Raw genomic sequence first — 19,631 nt, 5'->3', positions numbered from 1 at the left:
ACGGATTTTTAAATACTACACGTAAAAGTACTGCTAGAGAACTGAATGTTATATTCTGAGAAATTATACTATCTCTGCAGGAAGTAAACTTTCACAAAAAGCTAAATTCTTAATTACACGTGAAAATAGCCCTTGATCATAAAGAAAGTCACCAAGGAGAACGTATTTGATTTTAACCAACACTTTACGTACCTTATTGGAGAAACAGAGGACCCATCACAATTGTCCTCAAACTCTTCCTGTGAATGACACTCCATTAACAGAACTACTGTATGATCACTGGCTGTTGTAAAATCGTCGTCTATTCCGTCTCTTTCTAGATCAAGAAAGAGATCCATATCACTGATATCTTCCTCCATCCACTGACAAAGGAGTTCATCAAACTTAGGGTCGTTAAATCTGACACGATCCTACGAGCACATTTTGTACTACACTGAAAAAAAAAAGGTACGTAATTCACGAGGAGCGGTCTAGGAGACCACAAAATATGTCACTAACATGTCAGCAATAAACAAAGAAGGCGATAATGCAACTGACAGCAAAACTTTGTCGACTTGCAGACGTAAGGGGTTTAGGGGAATATACGGTTTCTCCAGAATTGACCTAATAGACCAAGCTCGAAAATTCTCGCGTGGTCTGTGCTGCAGGTTTGCGGTTAAATTTATAGATGCTGGTTGCCTGGCTTCCATAAGCTATAATATCTGGTTGCCGACCCTAGTATTCGATACAGGCCGCATTTTTGTAGAGGTGAATAACTTCACCAACGGATGACCTCAAATTCCTTTCTGGCCTCAGATTATCGGATACGCTGAGTGACCCCTATTTCCTGCCTTTCTTCCCTAATACTACCGGGAATTCTTTATTCTTCATTAGGTGTAGCTGGGAGAAATTCACATACATGTGTAGAGCGACACATTATGTATTTTCTTTGTGGTCAGACAGAGTGTATCTCTCACACACAGCCTACCCTTTGATTGTGATTATGATTGCTAAAACTGTTGCAATTACGTTGGTTTACGTACGTAGGCCCAAATACCGCTACGTACTCAGGTAACTTACGTAAGAGGGGCGTGCAATAAGTAATAAAAGCAAGTTGGTTTTATTCAGGATATCAATATATCATATTACTCCCCTCTCCATTGGCTACAAAACACAGTTTTTAACATAACTCCGATGAATGTGACTGCCTTACCCAGCTTACTGAGAGGACTTGTTGGTCGAACTCGGAGCCAACGCCGTGCTGCTTGAAGAACCTGATCATCCACGTCCTGCTTCCCGCGTGGAGCGTCCTTCATTCGGCCAAACAGGTAGAATTGCGAAGGTGCGGGATTCGTTCTGTAGGATCGATAAGGGAGAACAGTGCAATTAAGTTCTGTGAGCACCCCTTGGGTGTGAGGCATTGACTTGTCATGGAGAAGAAGTTCATTTACATTTTCTTGGTGATGGACACGGTGAAGTCGTTTCTTCAGTTTTCTGAGGTTAGTGCAGTACACATCATAGTTGATCCTTGGGCTATGAGGGAGGGCATCAGAGACCCAGAAGATCGTCGTCACAACTTAACCGGCTAAGGGTGTTGGGAAGACTGCTGGTTCAACTGGCTCTGAGCCCTATGGGACTTAACTTCTGAGGTCATCAGTCCCCTAGAACTTAGAACTACTTAAGCCTAACTAACCTAAGGACATCACACACATCCATGCTCAAGGCAGGATTCGAACCTGCGACCGTAGCAGTCGCGCGGTTCCAGACTGTAGCACCAAGAACTGCTCGGCTACTCCGGCCGGCTGCTGGGGAGAGATGGCGTGGCACCACTCCATGGATTGTCGTTTAGTTTACTGTTAGAAGTAATGAACCTTTGCTTCCCGCAACTGACGATGTTCGACAAAAAATTGTCACAATCAGCCCCTTAGCGCGCAGGCAACTTTGCAGAGATGGTCCTTCGAGGCTGTTTATGGTCTTCCGTTAGGTGGCAAGGAACCCAGAGGGTACACGCGTCTTAGTTCAAATTCAAATGGCTCTGAGCACTATGGGACTTAACGTCTGAGGTCATCAGTCCCCGAGAACTTAGAACTAGTTAAACCTAACTAACCTAAGGACATCACACACAACCATGCCCGAGGCAGGATTCGAACCTGCGACCATGGCGGTCGCGCGGTTCCAGACTGTAGCGCCTAGAACCGCTCGGCCACCCTGGCCGGCACGCGTTTTAGTACCCCAGCTGGAGGACGAATGTGTCGGCACTACGAACAGAAACGTCTAGCTGTGCAGCGAGGTTCTGACTATGATCCCTCAATCAAATCGAAAGAAAGTGTCTGCACTTTTCACCATATCAGAAGTCACACCCCTGTGCATCAGACGGCACGCCAGATATTAGGCTCGTTTGTGCGACCTTGATGACGGACATCTCGTCCAACTACTCGCTATGCTTTTGTTCACCATCATGTTATAAAATAAATAAATAAATGTTATTTTAAATATGTTAATTATTCTATCTGTATGATGGTGATTGTGATTGCAATTGTATTTGCTTATCTGGAACGTGGATGTTTAATTACTCGGTATCAGACGCTTGACAATGGCTTTTTCGTAAAGGCAATGTTACTCGTAGTTGACCGTGAAATAAAACTGAATAATCGGACTTCGTAATTAAATCGTTTCCAAAGACTGCTGCGGTAGGTGCGGACTCATAATCTAAATCTCAATATTACAATAATTTGCCAGCCATGCCAATACGTCGTACAGAGGTGATTGTCTACTAAACATAAAAAAGTTACACAGTTAGTTAAATCAGATATATTCAATGAATAAGCCTACAGTTCATAATCCTACTTACTTTTATAAATATAAATTCTTTACAGAATCGAGTGCCTAGTGTGGTTGCAACTCGCAGTATTCTTCTATAACATGAAATATGGCGGTGTGCCAGACAATAAAATAAAATACGTGCTTCTCGCACCACTTCAACCAGAGCTCTCTCTTTCTTAAACAAACATAAGAGTAACGTAATTGTGCTTTTGTTTTATCAGCGACACAGCGCTGCAGTTGTGTGCCATAGGCTTTATTTATTTGTCACTGATTATTTATTTAATTAATATTTCGCGTTTCCGAGGAAACTCACGCTCGGCATGCAAATGTGCCTTTATATTGCCCCCTGAATTGCGAGGCGAAAGGACACACCTGCAGGCGAGCAATTCACCTAAAGGCACAAGAAAATCTAAGTTATCTACAACTATTTACATGACTTACATTACACATTATACACATTATATACAAAATTTGAATGATGCGGGTGCGCCGTAAAAGTTCTAATGTTGGCAGATAGAGTGCGCGCATGCGCAGAAGCGTCTGTGTAACTGCGGCACTGCCGTTATATCGTACAGTTAGGTCACGCGGCACAGTATTGCAGATCATATTGTTCGTGTGCGCGCGTTTTTCAGTCATTGCACAAAGAAAATATTCAACCAAGATTACATATGAAGACTACATTCTATGACAGGTAACTTAGTTTTAAATTTACAATATTTGTTATAACACAATACAACTTAGATTGTTGAATGTTCTTAGTTACATAGTATTGTTTTGAAATACTTCAAAGAAAAATGTCCATATTTTTCAGGTGCGTTGACCTATACACATCGTGTCATTATTACAGTTGCCCGCATCTCGTGGTCGTGCGGTAGCGTTCTCGGGTTCGATTCCCGGCGGGGTCAGGGATTTTCTCTGCCTCGTGATGGCTGGGTGTTGTGTGATGTCCTTAGGTTAGTTAGGTTTAAGTAGTTCTAAGTTCTAGAGGACTGATGACCATAGATGTTAAGTACCATAGTGCTCAGAGCCAACCATTATTACAGTTCATATTCATCCGCTGCACAATAATTTTTTACAGGTTAGTATCGTCGTGATAAAGTTTTTTTGATCACAGTAACATCGTTGTATAACAACGTGATTAATACATAAGCGTGTCCATTTCTCATTTCCATTATAGTCGTAGTGATGCAGTTCGTTGTGACTAAAAGCATTGCTTATTACAGATCAGACGTGACCCGTCGAGTAATTGGTCCACGTGCAGTTCGTTTTTTACATTCCGTGGAAGCTTGGTTGCAGAACCTCGGACGGCACATAGCTGGCGTCGATCCTTGGACAGTCCAGGTAAGAGTGTCCGTCACATTTCGAGAACATTTCATTCCCTGAAGTTCCAACCAAAATTCTTCCACCCGTCGTGTTGTTTTCTGGACAGGCACTTTGTGTCCATTTAATCCAGTTAACATCTTGAAGTTGGGTACTGTAGTAATATCACTAGACGATGCACGAATTATGCACTTCACATTTTCAGTTTTTTGCTGAATATAGCTCACCTAAATGTTCGTAGTTATTAATCAAGGAAATCGTTCATCGCGTTCACATAGATACGCTGCATAATGAATGGCATTAACAGTTTCTTTCACATAGGTTTCCGCGTAGTTGCGGAGTTAGTAATGTTCGTTAATGTCTGTGAACAGTGGTTCACTATGCAATGTCTTTTTGGCACTCGTTTTGTTCAAATTTTTACATAGTAACAGTTACACTATACATCAGCTAAAAAAATAAGTAATTATACATACACACGTCACATATTTTCTTAGCATAAACATAATATAGTTGCACATAAACATGTTTACATCATCATTACATCGTTATAGGTTATTACATTGTGTCACATTTGATTACATGAATTGCAGATATTTACATCCTCTTTAGCGGTTTTGCTAGGATATTATCGATGTTTTTTGTGATGTCATCTGAAATTAAGATAGGTTAGACACAACATTCATTACATCAGTAGGCAAGACCAGGCGTTTTCACTACTCAATAAATATTCAAAATAGTAAGAGAGAGAAAATGTTCGATTCCTCGCGTTTTGTGCGTGTGTGTAGAGTGTCTGTGTGGCCTTGACTACTGATAGATGCTTTTCGTGTTGAGAGATGTGCGTCTAATCTATTTCTCAAAGTAAAAGATCGCTTCACAGATGACGTCTGTCAGTTCGTCAGGTGTCACACCAAGTCAGTGGTACCTTCAGTAACAAATGTTCCGTGAAAAATTAATATGTCATCCACTGCTACGTAATCATAAATTTTACTTTAATATTCCGTCTTTCAGGTGGAGGCGCGCGCTGAAAGAAGAGTTCTTCTGTCTTCAACTGCGTCACTGGAACCGCTGAAATGAAAATTTCTATACTACTTATTATCTGTGTTGTAACAACAGAGTTTTTCGAGTTGCTTAGCAATATTTTGATGGGTATGACTTTGACATTATTCAGCATGAAATGCTCTAAGATCTCGGTGTGCGTATAGCCCAATAATTTTGTTAGTTCTAGGATGTTGTAACAGATACGCACCAGGATGCGGTATGTTAACAATTATATAAGGTCCTTCATATAGCAGACGCCACTTAGCGTTGCGTCGTTTGAGTGCTACAGATTTATGATGAGTACGAAGTAGTACAAGCATTCCTACCTCGAATTTTTGTTTTCTTTTTATTATGTTTCTGTGATGTTTGTTTCGTATTTGTGCGTGATGTGTCAATGTAGTCAATACTTCTTTTATTTTCTGTTCAGGTGTGATTTCCTTGTCTGACAACTTAGGTAATGGTTCTATGCACTGATCGTTCTGTTTGCAATTGAACATGATCTCGTTAGGTGTGTAATTCGTATCGTAAATATTTAAGTTATTGTGTACGTCTTCGAAAAGACTTAGGTAGGACAGCCAATTAGTATGTTTTGATGAAATATAGGTCCTCATGAATCGATTTAATTCTCGGTTGCTTTAGGTTTTCCCACGTGCGTCAGGTAATCACTTGAGAATCTTCGTATTATAGCATTTGCAGTGGCGGATTTTAAAGCATAAAGTTTTACATGTTTAGAAAATATATCGTAAAAAGCTAAGATATATTTGACGCCTCCAGAGCTTGCTGGATGCGGTCCACTGATGTCAGTACACAGAATTTCCAGGGGTTTACTGGGTAAAATAGAATGTAAATCTGTTTTTGTGGATAAATTCTGAGGTTTTGATTTTTGACATATGACACATGTTTTTAGTTCCCTGTAAATTTTTCTTCTCATATTGCTAAAATAACAGTATGTACTGAGCTTTGCCAAACACTTTTTCGTCCCATAATGACCCCAAACTAAGTGTGTGTGCCAAATTAGATTACGTTCAGACTCTTTGGGAATGCATACACACCAGTTAGTAGCATTTGGATGTCGGCGGTAAAATAACACATCATTGTGTAACTTGTAATACTTAGTCAAAGGATGATTGTGTTTTTCTACCAGTAATGTTATTATCTTATACCAGTGAGGATCAGATTTTTGTAATTCAGCCATGTTTCTGCACATATCAATATAATATTGGTGATACTGCTTGTCTTGCATTAAGAGAATCCTGTAGTCATTTATATTTTCTAAGTCACTGTTGGTATCATTCATACCTTGTGGAAGTCTAGACAAAGTGTCTGCAATGGTGTTGTCCTTACCTCTTATGTACTTAATTTCAAAAGAGTAGTTCTGAAGTGTAACTGCCCATCGTGATAGTCTAGGATGTACAAGTTTACAAGTTAACAAAAATGTCAGGGCCTGGTGATCGGTGTAAATTACCGTATGTTTTCCAAATAAATCATAATTGAATTTCTTGAATGCCCATACTATGGAAAGTGTTTCTAACTCAGTAGTGGAGTATGTACGCTCACATTCAGTTAGAGTGCGACTCGCAAACCCAATAATTCTTATCTGTTCCTCCTCTTTATTCTTTACAACTTGAAATAAGCAACAGCCCAAGCCAGTACGTGAAGCGTCACAAGTCATACAAAAATCTAAATTGAAATCTGGATGGCTCAATATGTTAGCATTCACTAAAGCATGTTTAATTGTATTAAAGTCATTCTGGCACTGTTCCGACCAGATCCAAACTTGATTCTTTCTGAGTAGATTTAGCAGATGTTTACTGTTCAAAAGTGGTTGTGGCAAAAAACGTCTGAAAAATGAACATAGCCCAAGGAATGATTTTAACTGCTTTTTAGTTCGAGGGCTAGGAAAGTTTCTGATAGCATCTAATTTACTGGGATCCGGACGTATGCCCTGTGAATTAATGATATGTTCTAAATACTTTATCTCACTGCAACCAAATTTTGATTTTCTTAGGTTGGCTGTGACTCCAGCTTGTGCAAATTTTTCTAAAATTCTTTGAAGAGTGTCAACGTGTTCATTCCAAGATTGTGTAGCTATCAGTATATCATCTACATAGTGTGTGACTGTCTCAACTAAATCGTCGCCAAGCACGGTATCCAGGGCTGTAATGAATACCCCAGAGCTGACATTCAGTCCGAAGGGTAGAACACAAAACTGATAGGTTCGCCCCCCGAACATAAATGCAGTATATTTCCGAGAATCAGGAGTGATACCCACCTGCCAAAACGAATTAGCGAGATCTATTGTGGAAAAATATTTTGCATCTAGAAATTTCTGTAATTGCTCTTCTAAATTTTCAGGTTTTGTGTGAACCGGTAAAATTATTTCATTAATAGCTCGTGCGTCTAACACTAACCTAATGCTTCCATTTGATTTTTTGACAACAAGTAGAGGACTACACTAAGGTGAGGTGGATGGTTCAATGACCTTCCAGTCTAACATTTGTTTTAATTCCTGCCACACAGCAGGTCGTTGAGATAACGGTACGTTATATGTCTTATGGTAGAAGATCTTGTGAGGCTTAACTTCAATCTTGTACACATACGTGTTGATAACACCTAATCGTTTGGTAAAAACTTGTAAATATTTGGATAACACTTCCTGTAGTTTTATATGTTCATGTACACTGAGAGCTGTAGCTTCACTTATCTTATGATCAAGCAATGTTTTCAAGTCCATTAGCTCTGTGTCAGATGAGTGTGTTTGCATGTCTTGAATGTCTTTGTCAAGTACTAACTGAACCTTGTACCCTGTACAGTGTTTGTCATGCTTTAGAGTTCTCCTGTCCAAATCAATAATAATTACACTGCCTTTATCATTTAAAATACATTTACCTTTGGAGAAGTCTATAATGCAGTCCTTCTCGCTCATAATATCTATTCCTAATATGCAATTTGTCACAAGGTTTTGTACAACCAGGAATGGCCATTGTACGTTTCCATTACCTATTTTAACGTTTACAAAAACTTGCTTCGTAACCCTACATGACTTATTACCTAGTGCAGTAGTTATTTTACAGTTTTGGGCAGGGAACTCAGGCACAGGTTCCAATTCACACATCTTTTTATAGAAATTAAAAGACAAAACGCTCACAGCTGCACCTGTATCTAGGATAATAGTAGTTGGAATCCCACCTACTACACCAGTAGTAGATGCTAAAACAATTTCATTTGTGTTTAAAAGACATTGTGTACTGTCTTGTAAAAGTTCATCTGATATATTGTTATTGTGGTTGTATCTTATAAATAAAACAGGTAGTTTTTGTTTAGAATTGCTCGGCATATCATTATTCTGTTGTTCAAGTGTGGTGTCAAATAACTGATTAACATTGAAGTCGCCCCCCAAGAATTCTTCAGCCACGACCTGGGGCAAAGTAGTGACTGTTTCTAGTTTGTTGGATTAGCATTTGTACTAGGTACTGACACAGATTGAGGTTGTGCATCAGGTGTCATTTCTATTATATTCACATTCGGATATTGCCTATTATGATCTCCAAACTTTTGCGGTTGTTGTTGCTGTTGCGCATTATAACTTACCTGTCGGTCGTAAGATATGCTCGAATTTTGTCCTGGTGGCTGCTGTGGTAAAGCAGAGTTTGAATGAAAGTACTGATCGTTACGAGTCCAACCTTGATGCTGTCTTGGCTCGTAGTTATTATTATTTCTATTTCTGTTTGTGTTTTTGTTATTACCTTTGTATCCGTTGTTACCGTTGTAGTTATTACCGCGGTGCCTTTTGTATGGATTGCCGCATGAAATGTTATTACTGTTGTAACTATTGTTTGTATTGGAATACGCGTGTTGATTTTGATTTCCGTACTGAGACGGCATGTGAGCTTGCTGTTTTTGTTGTACCGCGTATCCAACTGTGGGCGCGCCAGAATTGTGTTGGCAAGCCTGCATGTTTTGCATACCACTAGTGTAAACATTGTGGCTGCTGTTTTGCCGCGCGAAACGCTGATCTTCATGTAACATGTCAACCGAATCTAAAGCTGTTAAAAAATAATCTGAATCGTCATCCGGGATATGTAGAAGTTTTTCCTTAATGTTGAAAGGCAATTTGGCCTTCAACGCTCGGAGTATATCACGCGTTGCGACTGGTTCGTCTAAAAAATGTCCAATGTTCAAGTATTTTTCAAAATATCTGCGTAAGTTACCATTTTTACTGTTAAAAGTTTCAGGTTCTAAAATTTGTCTTCTGAGTCGCTCCTGGACGGATTGCGACCAGAATTTGTTCAGAAAAGCACGCTCAAACTCACTGTACGTGGTACATACGTCAGCTTGACTGTATGCCCAGACAGCTGCATCGCCTTGGATGTAACCGACAATATATGAAATCTTTTTCCGGTCACTCCAAGTGCGTGGAAATGCGTTACTAAAAGATTTAAGAAAAATCACCGGATGAATGGTTCGTTTTTCTGGGATAAAAATCTGAAATTGCCTGTGTTTCATTAAGCTTTCATCTTCCTTCGCATTGTGATATGGATTTATTCCACTGTAATTACTGGTATGTTCAGCTGGCGAGTAATTACGATAATGTTGCTGTGGTTTACCATGATAATAGCTTGTGTTTGTGTTTCCACATCGTGGTATGTGTTGTAGTCGTGGTGTGTTTTGTTCTTGTGTATTTGTCGTGTGCGGAATGTGTGTATCATACTCGAATGTATATTGGTTTCTGAACTGTACATTTTGACTGATATTTTCGTTACATTCAGACTGTAGTTGATCGGTGAATTGTCTCATGGGTGCAGTGACGGACTGTACTGCGTCACTGATCAGCTGTTTGTTATTAGTAATGTATTGCGCTACGGAGTCGTGCACAATTGTTGGTAAATTTTCACGTAAGCATCTATCAAAATGTTTGTCTTTGTTCTCAACCCAATCATGAAATTCTTTATTAATATTTTGAAAATGAGCTGTGGCATCTGATTGTAAGATGTTAGTCAGGTGTTGTTCAACATTGTCAAATTTATTCTGTACGTCAGTAATTCGTTTTTCAAGATTGTCATGTACTGAAGGATATGTTTGAATTTGTTCAGTAAGAACTTCACACGTGACATTAAGGTTTTTCACTTGTGTCTGTAAAAGTGCTACGTCAGTTGTAGTCTTTTCTTGTCTCGTATTGAGCTGGGAAAATTTAGTACTGAGTTCGGTCATCTGTTTGGTCAGTGTGGCGTCTATAAGTTCCACACGCTTACATAAAGTGTCATTACCTATCTTGATTGCTATGAGATCAGATTTGATTTCGTCATTTTGTGTTTTTAACTGTTCATTTTGTGTCTCTAATTGTGCCTTTAAGGTTGCCATGTTTTCGGCGTTTTGTTTCATTAGCATTTGTAACATGTCGGCAATGTTTACCGTTTGCAAGGTCTCTGCCCCCGCCGCGTCATTAGACGTGACGTCATGCATTAACATGGGCTCTGATTGAGATTTTGAAATTTTTGTAGTGGACGGCCTATCGTCAAAATTTTCGTCAACACTTGCGTCAATGTTTGATGAATCGTCACTACCGGTTGCTGTCGTAAAGTCATTTTCTAACACTTGTCTCACGTCCGAGTCGGATTGCGTCTGAATAGTACGTCCTTGCTGTTCCATTTTTGCGTATTGTTTTCTAGTTATTACCATGCCACATGTGATATATGTTTCAAGAAAATTTTTGACACTGATTTTAAAATAAAATGTAGTTGAGCATGAATCGCTCGTAGCAACTATGGCTGTCTGTTAATTTAAAAATATAAACTGAATTTGAGATTATTGGTAATGGCTGCTGGCCATGTTACATGATATCGTACAGAAGTCGGCCATATTGTACACTCGTGTATTGGTATTGTTGCATACGTTATTGTTTAGGGAAAAGTACTGAGAATGAAATTTATCACTGAAACTGTTATGCAGAAAAGAAACACTACAGAATTTACTGAAAAGCTAATACACTGAATTATATGTCTGGTCAAGCCTACCAATGCAAAGATGCTGCATCTTACCTTATTTTGCTGGAAGTTTCATTGCGTCTTCCCGCAAAATTTCAGAATTGGAAAATATCTTCAGATTTTGTTATCTCTCATACATTGACGTCCAGGTCCAGAAAGTTGATTTTTTACATGAAACAAAGAGAACAATGTAACAAATGACAAAATAACAAGTCCTGTCACGGTCGCCAATATAGAATAAATAAAATAAATAAAAAAATGTTATTTTAAATATGTTAATTATTCTATCTGTATGATGGTGATTGTGATTGCAATTGTATTTGCTTATCTGGAACGTGGATGTTGAATTATTCGGTATCAGACGCTTGACAATGGCTTTTTCGTAAAGGCAATGTTACTCGTAGTTGACCGTGAAATAAAACTGAATAATCGGACTTCGTAATTAAATCGTTTCCAAAGACTGCTGCGGTAGGTGCGGACTCATAATCTAAATCTCAATATTACAATAATTTGCCAGCCATGCCAATACGTCATACAGAGGTGATTGTCTACTAAACATAAAAAAGTTACACAGTTAGTTAAATCAGATATATTCAATGAATAAGCCTACAGTTCATAATCCTACTTACTTTTATAAATATAAATTCTTTACAGAATCGAGTGCCTAGTGTGGTTGCAACTCGCAGTATTCTTCTATAACATGAAATATGGCGGTGTGCCAGACAATAAAATAAAATACGTGCTTCTCGCACCACTTCAACCAGAGCTCTCTCTTTCTTAAACAAACATAAGAGTAACGTAATTGTGCTTTTGTTTTATCAGCGACACAGCGCTGCAGTTGTGTGCCATAGGCTTTATTTATTTGTCACTGATTATTTATTTAATTAATATTTCGCGTTTCCGAGGAAACTCACGCTCGGCATGCAAATGTGCCTTTATAATGTCTCCATAGACATACTACAAGCGCCTATGATTATCTGTGATTCTATGTTCATAATCCAAAAGAAACTCAGTGACAGCTCTCTGCTTGAAAGACAACTTCGTTACAGACGCCACTTTGAACGCTAAGTATGGCGTTACTGTGCCACCTAACTGAACTTCATTAAACTACAGGTACTGAAGAGGGAATATTCTACAGTAGGGGGACCAGAAGGGGGGCACCACCCAAAACTACAGTTATCCAAGATGGCGGCGATGACGTCATCCAAGATAGCGGCATTTGACGGGAAGTCTGAATTTTGGTGGGAAGATAGGTCAATTGGGCTATCTCCACTAACCTGACAACCCTTCCCCTCACCTCCCCCAGAAAATGGATGGAAGTTCAAATTCCTTCAGGACAATACAACACACCTCTACTAACCTAATAAAATGGTGGAAAGATAGGTCACTTGGGCTACCTCCACTAACATAAGTCATCCGACCGCCACCTCATCGTAGGAAACTGCAGGAAGAGGACTCAAACTGTGCTGGACATAAGTTTTTATTCTGCAAGCACTATTTATATAAACAATTAGAGGTAGTACCACCATCAAGTGTAGTCGCCATGGGGTCTGGAGTCCAATTGACCTAGTACAAAGTACTGCCACCAGTGTATGCTGTCATCCATTCCACAATGTAATCCAAGATGGCTGTCTGGGGTGGGAGGAAATGGCAGGAAACAGTGTGGTCGATATGGGGTCCAGAGTCCAACTGACCTACTACACAGTACTGCCACCAGAGGGCACTGTCGTCCATTCTATTATGTATTCCAAGATGGCAGGGGATATGGCAGGAAACAGTGTTGTCGCCATGGGGTCCGGAGACCAACTGACATAGTACACATTACCATCACCAGATGACGCTGTCATCTGTTCCGTGACATAACACAAGATTGCCATCTGGAGGAAAGTGACTCAGCCTGCACTTGGTTGCTGGAGACAGAAAGGAGTGTACTTTATTTACTTTGGAACAATTTATTTAGAGATGGATTTTAGATAATACATTTATCACACTGATGGAAAACACAAGCTCTGACATGCTTGGATTCACACCATCCAGCCTACAGACCTGTAAACTACTCGTAAATTACCGTAATAATGCTCTTCAGACACGCAAACAACTCCTAAATTACTGAAATAATTTCAATACACAGCACACAGACATGCAAACTGATCCTAAATAATGCAGTACACTGATGTCCAGACACAAAATCAATTCATAAACTGTCCAAATAACGCATAGCACAGCGTACAGACCAGCTCACAAAATAATGCAACAGACACGCAAACAACGAGCACAGGCCACTTCCTGTCCACTGTACCAAACAAGAGGCTACTGCACATGCTCCCAGAAGTTGGGATGCACTGGCAGCCACCGCAAAGTGACGCAACTGTCAGCTGCGAAGCTGCACACAGGTGCCTATTCAGGGCCCTCATCCATGATGCAGCAGCATTCCTTTCATACAGGACACCTGAGAAATTTCTCTCAAAATACGTCATCACGTATGCACCGTTGCTGATGCAACAGGATGAGAGTGACTACCTATTTGCAGAGCACAGACGCTCCAAGGGGATGCGCAGTGACACAGCCATGAGCTGCTGCACTGGACGCAAGCCAGTGCGCGCCAGTGCTCTCATGCCACTGCTGCCTACAGCGTGAAGGTGAAAGTTGGGTCTACTTTCGGGTATACAGTGAGAGTTCTTCGAGTGTTATACTGATGTCACAGAACTCCTTGGGGCACTCAAGCTGGTCCCATTCATGAAATGCCTCTGGACAGCATGCGTGTTTGCCCTTGCCGACACGATACCAGCAGATACTGACATCACAGAATAGCACAAGGTGCATTATTTCTTGCCTCTGGACAGCATGCGTGTTTGCCCTTGCCGACACGATACCAGCAGATACTGACATCACAGAATAGCACAAGGTGCATTATTTCTTGTGATCCTAATGGGACATGCGAGCTGCGTCTAGCCATGCACGTATACCCAGCCTAGCTGACGCATCGTATGAAATGTTTGTCGTGCTATCAATAAACAACTCAGAAACATTAAAGTTCTCATGGCTGAAAGCCTCTGCACAATAACGAAAACATCGTTAATCATAAAAGCATTCTTTTTGTTTGGAAAGAGAGCACTCTCTGTCCGCAGCTCGTGGTCGTGCGGTAGCGTTGTCGCTTCCCACGCCCGGGTTCCCGGGTTCGATTCCCAGTGAGGTCAGGGATTTTCTCAGCCTCGTGATGACTGGATGTTGTGTGATGTCCTTACGTTAGTTAGGTTGAAGTAGTTCTAAGTTCTAGGGGACTGATGACCATAGATGTTAAGTCCCATAGTTAAAATAAAAAAAAGAACACTCTCTATGCACAGACAGGGGGGACTCAGAACAATTACTCAAACGGAATTCGAAGCACTGTCTTACAGAAGCGAAAAAATGGCCGGAACTTTCGGTATCCTAGAGCTACAGGTTGGAGATGTCCTAATGGCACAGTGGCGGATGAGTGACGGCATCCCTGCCAGAGCTGGATAGTCTGCTTCAACTTGTCTTTCAACACTTGCTTTATCAGAACTTTCCATACATACCTTGTCTCCATCTTGTACGAATTAGTTTGTAGACACTCCTACATCCAAGCACAAAGGATGTCTTGTGAATGAATAGAGCATTATGTATTTAGTACATAACACCATATTGCCCCGACAGGTAAACCCTGTAAAGTGGCCTGCAGGTCGTCAAATATGGAAAGACTCTTACTCAATTACGCTGCTCTCCCACTGAAGACAGGTGCTTCAATATTAGAGCGCAAAACAGATCTCCAACCCAGCAATATATCACTGCGTACCATGTTGATGTAGTAAACATACAATTCATATCCTGCACCATACAAAATCAGCCCTTTTACATCATTCGTACATATACCGAGGAGACAGACAGCACTATATACACTCCTAGCAGAACTAGATATTTCCCTGTGATATCGGCTGTCATCCACCCGAGACGGGTGACCAGAGCGCCCTCAGTGGACTGGAGACACTCTCAGAACTGTTCAACAAAGTCGGGCTCGTTCACCCTCGGCAACAAAAGAGTTACTGTTTTTGGTTTGGCCCCGCTTGCATGCTTGCTTTCTTTTCGACAACGGTCTCCAGACTCTGCGCTTACAAGAACACACATAGTTTCACATTGTTTGCCATAATATTATACAATTTTCACGGTACTTCTCGATATCAAACACACAGCAGTATCCTACCGATCGCTCGTGCAACATAATTCTGAAGATATTCACTGGAAATTATTTCTCTGCAAACCCAAAACATTAGCCAGGTGGGGCATGAAGTAAACCACTGACTAACTAGAAACTTGTCACGTCTGCGAAGGCATTAACACGGAAACTCAAAAAAATAGAGAAAACTGATATTTCCACTCGCGAATACCGATGTTGGTGATGTAGCGGATTCTAAATCATCCCTATAATTCAAAAGGTCATCTAAAGTGTTCCTCACTTTCTAGAGAACCGGCAAACGTGTCTTCCACATACTTGATGCACACATCACAATCGATCATCTCTTAACTAAATAAAGGTGCGAAATGTGGAGAAGTAGTCAACGAAACAATTTACATGGGAGGGAATAACGGTCCAGCGATAAACACACCTCCATATTCAATCTTCTCGAATTTCCACGCGATCACGAAAGCTATCCAACACATACTAAGTAGTAGTTCCCTATTCGGTCGTCTAGATGACAACACGGTTAAGTCATCTACATTCCTACACTCCAACAGGCCTCTCCATTCGGACAGCTTCCACTGTTAACGGTAAAGGTGAATCATCGCCGCACAGGTCATCGGCGCTGCATGCCAAGCACACACATGCAGAGTCATCATCCAAAGAAATCGGTCACATATATATTTTATCCCTGTACTTACAACTAAGTGTTACGACCGCGGTCTCAGTTGAATGACATTCGACAATGGGCGAAGTATCGGAAATATACCCTGTTGACGAATGTGGCGTAACACCGGAGATCTGAAAAGCTAGTGAACATTTCTTACGACCTTTATCAGCACACCATCTACTACTGTTTGTGATCCTTCTCAATCTGTAGTCGCCTATAACTCAGTGGATATATCGCAGAACCTCTGACATAGTATCGAGACAGAATACGCTACAAGTACTGAAGATATATCTAGTGGCGGCGGCGTGAGGGGGTTACAGGTAGCGGTTTTATACCACGTTCCTTAACCGAATCATTTTAAAAATTCAGCGATTTTATGACGAGGTTGCATCGTGGGCTACATGTAACCGGACTGCTGGTCTAATAATATACACTCCTAAGATCATCATCTCGGTATTTGTCTGGAAAAACCACTTGATTCGTTGGTAATGCCATACATGGATTTATAAAGCGGGTATAGCTTTTAACATGGATACTTGTGTGCACATGTTGGGATCGGGTTTTTTAAGATTTGGCGGTTTGTAAGACGATTAAACCTCTCTTTCTAAAACACGGTGGTAGCACCTGCAAGAAAAACTTACGAGACATGTCCACCCATCGTTGATTTTCGGTCAGTATTATTTCGTATCGCCAGCGATCAGTTATTGACAAAGTATTATACATAGTAGTAGGAGGTCCTTGGTAGATTCGCCTTGAGCATCAGACTTACAAACTATGTGTTCGTGTTCCGACTTGTGCAAAGGAAATGACTATGTCCGTTCGGAAGCAAGGTATATATTTGACGTCGAATACTGTGATATCAAAGGGAAGAGTATGTCAAGTCATAAGAATGGTACTGATATTTCTATTTCCAGAGCCACAGCTGTCAACGGGGTGTATTTCAGATACTTTACTCGTTGTTGAATGTCATTCAACTGAGACTGGGATCATAAGATTTAGTTGTAAGTACAGGGATAAAATGTATGTGACCGATTTCTTAGGATGATGATTCTACCTGTGCGGGATTGGCATGCAGCGCTAGTGACCTGTGCGGGAATGATTCACGTTTCCCGTTAATGGTAGGAGCTGTCCGGATGGAGAGGCCTGTTGGAGTGTCAGAATGTAGATGGCTTACTTGTGTTGTCCTCTGGACAACCGAATAGCGAACTAATGCTTAGTATGTGATGCATAACTTTCATGATCGCGTGGAAATTTGAGGAAATTGAATATGGAGGTGTGTTTATCGCTGGACAGTTATTACCTCCCATGTAAATTCTTTGATTGACTGCTTCTGCACATTTCGCTCCTTTATTTAGTTGAAAGACGATCGATTGTGATGTGTGCATCGAACATGTGGAAGACACGTTTGCCGGTTCTCTAGAAAGTGAGAAACACCTTACATGACCTCGTAAATTATAGGGATGATTTGGAATCTCCTACGTCACCGACATCGGTATTCGCGAGTGGAAATATCAGTTTTCTCTATTTTTTCGAGTTTCCGCGTAAATGTCTTCGCAGGCGTGACAAGTTTGTAGTTAGTGAGTGGTTTACAGCGCGCCCCACCTAGCTAAAGTTTCGGGTTTGTAGAGAAATAATCTCCAGTGTATATATTCAGAATTATGTTTCACGAGTGATCGGTAGGATCCTGCTGTGTGCTTGATATTATACCACCAAAATGGTATAATATTATGGCAAACCACACCAAAATACATGTGCCATTGTAATCGCAGAGTCTGGAGATGGTTGTAGAAAAGAAAGCAAGCAAGCAAGCAGGTCAACACCAGAAACAATAACACGTTTGTACCGAGGGGGACCGAGTCCGAATTTGTAGAACAGTTCTGACAGTGACTTCGGTCCACTGAGGGTGTTCTGGCCACCCGCCGACTTCGCAGAGAAATATCTAGTGGTGTTTGTCTTTACGGAATATGTATGAATGATGTAAAAGGGCTGATTTTGTATGGTGCAGGATACGAACTGTATTTTTACTACATCGACACGGTATGAAGTGATTGAGTTAGGGTCTTACCGTATTTGACGATCTGCAGGCCACTTTGCAGGGTTTAATTGTCGGTGCAATATGGTGATCTGTACAAAATACAATCATAATGCTCTATCCATTCACAAGACATACTTTGTGCTGGAACGTAGGAGCATCTACAAACTGTTTGGTACAAGATGGAGGCAAGGTACGTATGGAAAATTCAGAGACAGCAAGTGTTCAAAGAAAAGTTGAAGCAGACCATCGATCTCTGGTGGGGATGCCGTCACTCATCCGCACCTGTGGCATTAGGACATCTCCAACCTGCAGCTGTAGGATACCGAAAATTCCTGCTATTTTTTTCTCTTCTGCAAGACGGATGTTTGCTTAATTTCCCCCCATCTGTGCTTAGAGAGTGCTCTCTTTCCAATCAACAAGAATCCTTTTCTGATTGATGGTGTTTTCCCGTGTGTGCACAGGTTTTTAACGGCGAGAACTTTAATGGGAATGTGACATATATCAGGATGAACATTTCACACAATGCATCGGGCAAGTTGGATACATGTGCACGGCTCGATACAGCTCGCATGTCCAATTAGGCTCCTTAGGAACAATGCACCCTGTGCTATTCTGTCATGTCAGTATCTGCAGGTATTGCATCAGCAACAGTAAAAACAGATGCTGTCCAGAGGCGTCTCATGTATGGGACAAGAGCGAGCATGCCTTGGAGTTCCGTGAAGTCAGTAAAACACTCGAAAAACTCTAACTGTATACATAAAAAAAAGACTCAATGTTCACCTGTTCGTTGTAGGCAGCAGTGGCATGAGACTGATGGCTCGCACTGACTTGCATCTGGCGAGGCAGCCCGCAGCGGCGTCGAAAGGCATGCGAACTTAGAGAGTCTGCACTCAGAAAGCAGTTATTCGCTCTTGTCTGGTCGCATTATCAATGGTACCTACGTGATGATGTATTTTAAGAGGAATTTCTTATGTGTCAAGTATGAAAGGGACCCAAACTGGCACCTATGTGTGGCTTGGCAGCTGACAGCCGCATCACTTCGCAGGGGCTGCCAGTGCATCCAGAAGGTGATGCGGTAGCATCCTGTGTGATTCAGTGGACAGGGAGCGGCGGGTGGTGCCTGCGCACTTTGCTTGAATGTCTGTTGCTTTATTTTCCGAGCAGGTCTGTGGGCTCTGCTATGCGTTATTTGGACAGTTTACGAGTTGATTTAGTGTCTGCACATCAATGTACTGCATTATTTAGAAGGGGTTTGCATGTCTGTGTGCTGTTTACTAAAATTATTTCAGTAATTTAGGAGTTGTTTACGTGTCAGAGAGCATTATTTCGGAAATTTACTAGTATTTTACAGGTCTGTAGGCTGGGTGGCTTGAACCCAAGCATTTAAGAATGTGTGTTTTATATCAGTGTGATAAACATACTATCTAAAATCCATCCAAAAATAAATTGTTCCAAAATAAATGAAGTACACTCCTTCCTGTCTCCAGCAGCCCAGCACAGGCTGAGTAATTTTCCCCTCCAGACGGCCATCTTAGGTTACTTTGTGGAACAGACAACAGCACCCTCTGGTGGCAGTACTGTGTACTA

The sequence above is a fragment of the Schistocerca piceifrons genome, chromosome 2, assembly GCF_021461385.2.
Source record: "Schistocerca piceifrons isolate TAMUIC-IGC-003096 chromosome 2, iqSchPice1.1, whole genome shotgun sequence".
Classification (NCBI taxonomy): Eukaryota; Metazoa; Arthropoda; class Insecta; order Orthoptera; family Acrididae; genus Schistocerca; species Schistocerca piceifrons.
Note: the sequence above shows the minus strand (reverse complement) of the source record.